Raw genomic sequence first — 9,157 nt, forward strand, 5'->3', positions numbered from 1 at the left:
AAAGAGGATGTTTGACCAACATGTTAGTGGCTTGTTTGAATAAGGCTAGAAGACGATCGGGATGTAAGAGAGAGCTGAATCTTCGCAGAAGCTCCCGTGGCTCCCGCTGCCAGCCCAGGGCACAGCTCCCGGCCTGCCGGCTCCGGCCGCGCCGCCGCCGCACACTGGGGCGCGGGCGGCCGCGGCGGCTGCAGCGGGGCTTCTCCCGCCGCTCGCCGGCAGCCACTTCCTGCCCCGCGAGCATCCATTGCGCCTGCGCTTGCGCCGCCACCCCGCGCACGCGCGCCCCCCGGCGGCCGCCGCCCGTTCCTGCAGCCCGGATGGGAGGGGGCGGGGCCCGCGTGCTGGGGGGGGGGGGGGGGGTTGGGGGAAGGGGGCCAACCGTCTTCCCGCCTTTGCCGCCCCTCCGCCCGCCCGCCCTCCCACCCGGGCGGTGCCGCGCCTGCGCTGTGGTGTCTCACACGGAGCGCGGCCGGGGGGGGATGGTGGTGCCTGTAGTGTGAGGGAGCCGCGGTGCCCCACAGCGGCGCGGGGCCGTGGTGGTGCCTGTAGTGTGAGGGAGCCGCGGTGCCCCACAGCGGCGCGGGGCCGTGGTGGTGCCTGTGGTGTGAGGGAGCCGCGGTGCCCCACAGCGGCGCGGGGCCGTGGTGGTGCCTGTAGTGTGAGGGAGCCGCGGTGCCCCACAGCTGCGCGGGGCCGTGGTGGTGCCTGTGGTGTGAGGGAGCCGCGGTGCCCCACAGCTGCGCGGGGCCGTGGTGGTGCCTGTGGTGTGAGGGAGCCGCGGTGCCCCACAGCGGCGCGGGGCCGTGGTGGTGCCTGTGGTGTGAGGGAGCCGCGGTGCCCCACAGCGGCGCGGGGCCGTGGTGGTGCCTGTGGTGTGAGGGAGCCGCGGTGCCCCACAGCTGCGCGGGGCCGTGGTGGTGCCTGTAGTGTGAGGGAGCCGCGGTGCCCCACAGCTGCGCGGGGCCGTGGTGGTGCCTGTGGTGTGAGGGAGCCGCGGTGCCCCACAGCTGCGCGGGGCCGTGGTGGTGCCTGTGGTGTGAGGGAGCCGCGGTGCCCCACAGCGGCGCGGGGCCGTGGTGGTGCCTGTGGTGTGAGGGAGCCGCGGTGCCCCACAGCTGCGCGGGGCCGTGGTGGTGCCTGTGGTGTGAGGGAGCCGCGGTGCCCCACAGCGGCGCGGGGCCGTGGTGGTGCCTGTGGTGTGAGGGAGCCGCGGTGCCCCACAGCGGCGCGGGGCCGTGGTGGTGCCTGTGGTGTGAGGGAGCCGCGGTGCCCCACAGCTGCGCGGGGCCGTGGTGGTGCCTGTGGTGTGAGGGAGCCGCCGTGCCCCACAGCATCTTTTATCTGCTGTAGAGTGGGATGCCTTCCCTGCCCAGATTGGCAAGCTGGTGTGGGGGCTCCTGTGTTCTTGGATCTCTTCATCTGGGGTCTCTGGGGTTTCTCTTCGGCTTGCGGAGAGTGCTGGCATTGCTTTCAATTCTCTTCCACCAGCAAGTCTAAACACAGATTGATCATCTTGGAAAGGACTCTTGTTAAGCACTTATTTAAGGCAAATATTTATTAAATAGAATAAATCTTACAGAGCAACACCAAAATACATGATAACTTTTTTTCTGACATTTTAGAATACATATTGTTAGTAACCATCAAATCTAAGAATTAATGGAAACTCCTTAATATTAATTGCTTGGTTTACTTCCAAAGGCAGCTTGTAAAAACATAAGAGATGTTTTCTCACATGTATATCATATCTATTAGTTATTTTTTTCCTTTTGAAATGCTACAGATTGCATGTTTATGTGCTAATTTCTAGTGCAGTCACAGCACCAAACATCAGATTGATGGTGAATCCAAGTGCTTCCAAAAACTACAACAAGAAATCAGTATTCTGATTTCTTCATGTGACACTTAACGACAATAAAAGCATGGAAGGAAAGTAAAAATATCTAAAAGAATAAATAAAAACACCTGTAGTTGCAAACTATAGTCCATACTTTTAAGCATATTAGCATTTTTGGTCAATTTGGTATGTCATAAAATGTAAGAGAAAAAAATGACTTAGCATATTTACAGTTTGATCCTCAAAATTAATTTTATATTGGAAGGCATATCAATCCTTGCAATTGTAGAGAGCAGAAATACATTTTTCAAAGTATATTTGAACGTGTGGAGATGTGGTTTTGATCCTTTTTTGCTGCATTATTTTCCCAATAAGCCAACTCCAGGTGCAGGTCTCAGCTGCTGATGACTGTTGTGTATTCCCTTCCACACCAGGGCTCCCATCTGTGGAGTTTTCTCTTTGTCCTTTTGTTTCTGTGGCTGGAGTGGTGCTTTTTTTAGTTTTTGGGGGGCTTCTCAGATCTCAGATAAGTCAACTATCATTTCCCCCACATTCTCAGCACCTAATAAATGTGGACACTTACGGAAAATCTTGGGGGGTGGGGTTCTGAGCACTGCTACTTAAACAGATTTCTTTTTTTCCCCAGGGAAAACAGGCCAGTCTTTCACAGAGTGGCCAATTTAAGCCTAGAAGCAGCCAAGTCTATGGAAGAATTCACCCCGTTCCAGCTGATTAGAGAAATGTTTAGAAAAAAGGGACAGCAAAGTGAAAAGAGAGGAAAGCCTGAGAATATGGAAACCATGAAAATGGAAATTTAGAGGGGCTCACAGAAAAAAAGGAGGAGAGGAAGTGAAATAGCATTGACCTTTTTAGCTTTATTGTTTGTATCTGGGTAGCACCTGGGCCCTTCTGCCCAGAACTCCACTGTGTGAATGTGGTATCAACTCAGTTAAAACAATTTGCTTGTTCTAGAGCTCACAGTCTGCACAAAGGAGGAAGGAGAGGAAGCAAGTGTGTTGGTTAGGATGTCAGAGCTGGCTAAATTCACAGCCTGTAGGAACCTAGCTCTTCTTGACTCAATATTGAATCCTACCTTCTGCACTTCCTATCAGTTAGGGACTTCTAACTATCCTTATGTCACACCTGGCTATTATTTTAATACATCTAAGCTGGACTCTTTCCAATGGTGACAGAGTTGAAAGATTGGAGTTGGGACAGCATGAATTAACCTGTATTCACAGGGAAAAGGGTAGTGAAACAGGTTTTGGAATGGCTCTGGCAATAAACAACTTGCCTAGGGACAGTGTAGAAGTAGAAATTTTGTCTTACCGGGAACCATCCCTAAGACAAAGAAGCAAGGCAATATTCTGTCTCTCTGCTTGGTACCAAGGTGTGTCTCTGTGAAAAGAACATTTATCAAGTTTGAATTATGCTAACCCTTGTCCTGGGCCACTTGCTTGCTGCATGGCTCTGTCACGGGAGAAATACTCTTACAAAGATGCATCATTGAGAAAGATTGGCTACTGGACTGATGAGTTAGTGCAATCCATCATTCTAGTGACACATATATATCTCCCAAGCAGAGACTTTCCTCAGGTTAGAAAAGGTCCATAAACAAAATCCTTTTAATCATGGAGTCAAACTCAGGACCCCACTTCAAGCTGGATCTGCGTTGCTAACGCCAGCTCAGAATCTCGTCATTAAACTGATTTTTTTCCTCAGCACCAGGCTGAGTATCATGTCTGCAGCCTTTCTGCTAGCCTCGTGTTTCCTTATAGATTTCTTTTTTTCTCATTGTCTGAAGTTTTCAACAGATGTAGTGCAGTGGCCACTGTTATTAAAGACAAGGAGTCTGTGAATCGTAATAGTATTAATAAATGACAGTTTGTTGAAAGGAAGGGATGTTTTTTCAGATGTCTTGGCAAACGAGGACCTAGAGACTTGCAGGTTTAAAATTTGAAAATGTTTAATTCAAAAGTGCACTGCTGTTCCAAAGAAGGTGGGATGCCTAACAGAAGTACAGAAACAATAATAAATGTTTAGCACACCAAATGGAAAGGATGAGGGTGCTGTTATTTTTGTCTAGAGACCACACAGTACTACAGCAGTAACGATTATGTCCTTTTTAAAGATATATGTGGGAATAGATGCAAATTCTACTTTTGCCTGGGCTTAACAGCCCTTTGCCATGCAAAAATTGACAAATTGGCACCACATGTAACAAGACTAATTTGTCTAGGTGCTGTGATAATCAAACTAATAAAAGCAAACTTACAGTAATACATGCACCTGTAAATGTATGGGCATTTGCTCATACTGCCATTAATAGAAAATGCATTGTTAAATAACAGAAAGTGGAAATTGCAAGGTCAAATCAGAGGCAAAGATATGAGACTAACAATTTTGAAGCAAATGATCTCATTTCGTTCCTGGAAGGATGGAGGCCTGAACATTCAGAACTGGATATAAACAATATGTATTGAAAGCAAATGCATTTTTGTACTAAAAGAAGAGCATGCCTAAATATAGAAAGTCTGCAGGAAAGAGCTATATAACCTTTCAAAGCTTTCAAACCTCTCCCTTTCAAATAATGGCCTCCCTTTAGCTAGTTCACCTTAGAAGTATGGCTAATAATCTGGCATGGGTAGTTGCACTGGCCCCCTCATGGTTCAAAATCTCTTGTGACTAGTTAGAATCTTTGTTTTACCCAATCCATTTTATATCTTAAGTGCAGTGAGCCGCCATCACATTTCTATTTTAGATTGTCCATTTGAGGAGTCTTTGCTGCAAGTTTCACTTCAGTGTCCAAAAGTGAAAAGACATTTTATATTCAAATAGAAGTTAGGTGCGCTGAGCCTCGGCAGTCCTACAGTAGCCCTTCCTTTTAGTGCAATAGGACTTTGACTTTGTGGTTAAACCTGGAAAGACTTTATGTCCATACTGCAGTTCATGGACTTGAAAGTTAATTCAAACAAAGAATAAATTCCTCCAATGCTTTTCATTTATTTCTATTTGATCCTCCATTCTATTTCCTTTTCCCTTGGCTCCTCTGATTGTTAATTTTACAGGTTATGGAGCTTTATTAGGGTACTACAGCAGGAAGATGCTATTAATGATGAATAAAGGCTTTATATATTTCTTTTTTAGTAATTTAGGTTCATTATGGTCAATGCTATTACACTAAATACCAGATGAATTCATAAAGATGGGATTGGACTGACAGGAAATTGTTGCTGTAACATGTTATCCTGCCTCAGAAGGTGCCCATTATTTAACAATTAAAACCCAATTTGGAATTGTAATAGAGTTTTTATTAAAGTTCTTGTCGTTCTCACATATACTGCTGAATTACCTCTCGTCAGCAAAGATACTGGAAGGACTGTTGCAGAGCAGAGATGACCCAGTACTGCCTCATGGAAAAGCACTTACTTGTACATGCATTTAATCAGCTCTAACAGGAGAAGTCAGAACCTGTTCTGAACTTGTAGCTCTGTTAAAAAGAAAGAGGGGATTAGAACTGACAACCTGGCTGTTACATTGCTTGCTATTAACAGTCTTAGCAGTCACTGGATTTGTATGGACTGTTTAAACTAGCTTGCTCAGGATTATCAACCCTCAGTATTCAAACAACATGCTTTAGGCTTCAAAATTATAAGATTTTATATATATATACATATATATATATACATATATATATATATATATAGTGGTTGTTTTTTATAGGCTTTCTTGTATTTGTGCTTTGGGCCCACAACTAGATCCTGATGTTTGGGGGATTTTTGTAAGAAAGAGTGAGACACTGGTTTTCCCACTTGGGAGCAGCCATCCACAGCATGGCAGGAGTTCTTTCACCATGTTCATGTGCAGCTGTCACTGTGATGCAGACAATGAGAACAGGGACAATGCAGCCTCGGGGCGGGGGGGGGGGGATGGGACAGAACTGCTATTCTTACTGCCTGTGGAGCCTCTGACCAAGTTGAGAGTTAGCTTTGGAGTTAGCACAAACCACGCCCCTTACATCTGAGCCCCCCACCCTTACCGCAGGGCCTCACAAGGCAGGACAAGAGATGGATGGATTATCTGGGATATTATTCTCTTAGTCTTTTGTTCTGAACACTGCTGCTTGAGCCCAGAATGTGTTCAACAAAACAGTACTTCCAGACTGGAAGGGTGTCATGATCAGCACAGCTTCTTTCTTGTAGTTCTACCTCTACATATATTTTGCAGCATCTCGTAATTCCCTAAATGCATGGACTCCCTATAATATGTCCTCTTTTGCTTCCCTAGAATAGTCTCTAGAAATCAGCATCAAGCTTAACTGTTTATTCAGCTCCCCAAATCACTTCACTGGGGGAAGAGGAAAGATTGCTAGCATTTAGTGTATATGTGACAGCATGCAGTTACCAGTAACTCCCTATATGGCACCAAGAATCATCATGCTCTAACTCAAACATCTCAGCTTATCATGGAGATGAAGAACAGGAACTGCAGACTGAATAGACAGTGATATGTATATATCAATATAAGCACATATATGTATATGCATATCTGTGGAGAAAAGTTTAAAAGGGAAATTTTCTCTTAATTCTGTTTTATCTCATCATCAAATCTTACAAGAAAATTCATGTATGATTAAGTCAACAAAATCCTTATACTAGAGAAATCGGAACAAGAGATTGGGCTGTATGCCACATCATTCATTTTGATCGCGCGTAGCACTTTATTGACTTCCAGCAGAATTCAAGGTATTATCAACTGACCATGGCAATATTTAAATAATAGAGAGGGAGTGTTAACGGTCAGACTGTGTTAAGAGAGGAGATTTTGCTTTTCTGTTAGAAATTAAACATAAGTGTTCAGTGGGTGGGCTGTTCAAATATGGATGTTAGGTAAACTTTTAACATAAAACTGTCATTTTAGCAATCCCAACATCAAAATCTCTTTTCAGTGCATGTAGTAGGAATAGGATGGAAAGAAATACCTAAACAGCATTTACTTATTCATACACAAAATGTGAGGAACCATGTTCTTTCTGGTTGATTCTGGTTTGAGGAAGCTTCTTAGGGTAAGAACGCCATTCAGGGTCTGTCCTCACTGTGCCTGAACCCTCTTCACAGACCACCAGGATAGCCTGCTGGTTGCTCTGGCAACCCTTGGCATATGGACACATCTCTCTGATCTCAGACATATAAAAAAGAAAAAAAACCCACAAAAGCAGGTGGTGGGACAATTAGCAGCTTGTTCCTTCTGAGCATCTCTGCCAGCTGAGCATATTTCTGGAGGCTCTGTTTCTGTAATCAGAATTTGCAATTCCATTACTGCAAACTTGAGGAAAATTGACAGGTAGGATGTGACTGGTGACAGCAACAGCTCCATTTCAAGTCTCTGGAAAACCTAGAATAAGCAGCATTTCTAAAAACTAAAACCTAATCATCTCTCCAGATCCTCATGGATGAGAAATGTGGAAGTAGCAAGCAGCTGATGATAACCACCAAACTAATAAAATGTTTACCATGATTATGACTAAGTAATGATCTTACATTGATTTGGTGTCATCACTTCAAGTTGTCCAGCAAAGACAAGTGGACTGACAAGAGAAAATAAGGGGCTAGAGGCTCACCTTTAGCACTGCTGGCTGCAGCCTGTGCTTGAGTCAAGTGCTGGGGAGCAGCTGAGTTGCTTTGTGGCCTCCTGTCACTGATGCCTCAACAGCTTGTCCTAACCAACCTGCCTCCAAAGAGCATAAGGAGCTTCTGTGTTGAGTCAGGAATGCAAACCCAAGAATTTCTGCATGAATGCAGAGAGGAAAGTCCTTGTTTCCAGCTGGGGGCAGGTATAGCACTGGGAAGCTGCTTGGCAGCATGTCCCTCTTCCCTGGGTGACATTGGAGTGCTGCAGGAACACGGTTTCTGCACACTAATTCACTGCAGTAGCCGGGGCTTACTGGCTGTAGACAACAGTGCTGTTGTGAATGAATCCAGTATACCCACAAGTGTGCTTTTCTCAGCATGTGAAATAACTTAGCAGCCTTTGCTGATCAACAACCAAATACCCTTCTCAGCCTAGAAAGCTGTACTATCAGCATTAAAGGGGAGATGAGCACTCCTCTTGTGAAGGAGTGACCGCTTCACATCATTGTTTCAAAGCATTAACCATTGACATACTTGCTAGTCTTACACCATGAGGCAAGAGAAGCAACTGCCTCTGCCTCTCATAAAAGTGCTGCAGGGATAACACCCTGGGATCTTGTGGGTGCGCTGGCCAAGCACTTGGTCTCTCCCGGGAGTGAGCCTCAGCCTCGGGCCTTTCACCTCTGCAGAAGTGCCAGGCAGGAGGAACAATGCCGCCCCAGCACCTGCTCTGCACAGCCGAGCAGCACTGTAGATACCCGAGTGAAGCTCAGATATCCTAGATGAGCCCCATCACATCCTTACAGAATCTCAGTGGTCAGGCTTGGATATGCCCATCTCCGGATCAACGAGAGCAGTCAGGGCCCTCAGCCACGCGCAGAAGTAAGGAACCCCCAAGCATTGTGCTGGGCTGGAGTCCCCACTGCCTCTGGGGCAGAGCTGCTGCCTCTCCTGGCTCTGCCATACCCAAGCCTGTGACCTGAAGTGATTTTTTTTTTCTGTGTGCAACTATTTCCCCATTTGTCAGCACGTGTTGAAACTCCCCTCCTTTACCTAGCAGCATTAAGCAGCCTTGGCCTACCTGTGTTCAAACAGCTCTAGAAGCAAGTTGAAGGAGCTATCTCTGTGCTGACATGGAGAGGCATTGCCACCAGCAACCTTCACGCCAAAAGCCATGCAACAGCTGACCTGGGCACATATTGTTCCTTTTCCAGTTCTGGTACGGACAGCCAGCAGTACTAATCCCTTCTGTCCAGTTTAGCATATTCAGGCATTTGCCCATATCGCCTTTGATGTGTTCTAAAAACAAGGTGTCTACAGACAACAGCAGCATTGAAGGAGTTAAATGGCTTTGGCTCCCAGGTGCCATATTACTGCTTTTTCTGCTTGACTGCCTTCTCTGTACTGCTAAACATTTCTCCTCACCACTTGCTCCCTCTCCGGGCAGATGAGCCCTGGATACACTGCAAAGGTAGCGGCAGAGGACTGACTGCTTGCCCCTGGTCCGCAGGCCCTCCAGCCTCCCTTCTGCCTGGTGCTGGCAGGTTGCTGTGCAAAGGCCATGATGATTGCTGGCTCCTGCTGCCCACCTAGCCCCTCGCTGACTCACATAGGCCCTCTCTTGCCTTATTCTTCTGCTCTATACAGCTTTGTTTGTCAGCAGTGACCCAAGCACATCTCCGTGCAT

Source organism: Rhea pennata, chromosome 26, assembly GCF_028389875.1.
Source record: "Rhea pennata isolate bPtePen1 chromosome 26, bPtePen1.pri, whole genome shotgun sequence".
Lineage (NCBI taxonomy): Eukaryota > Metazoa > Chordata > Aves > Rheiformes > Rheidae > Rhea > Rhea pennata.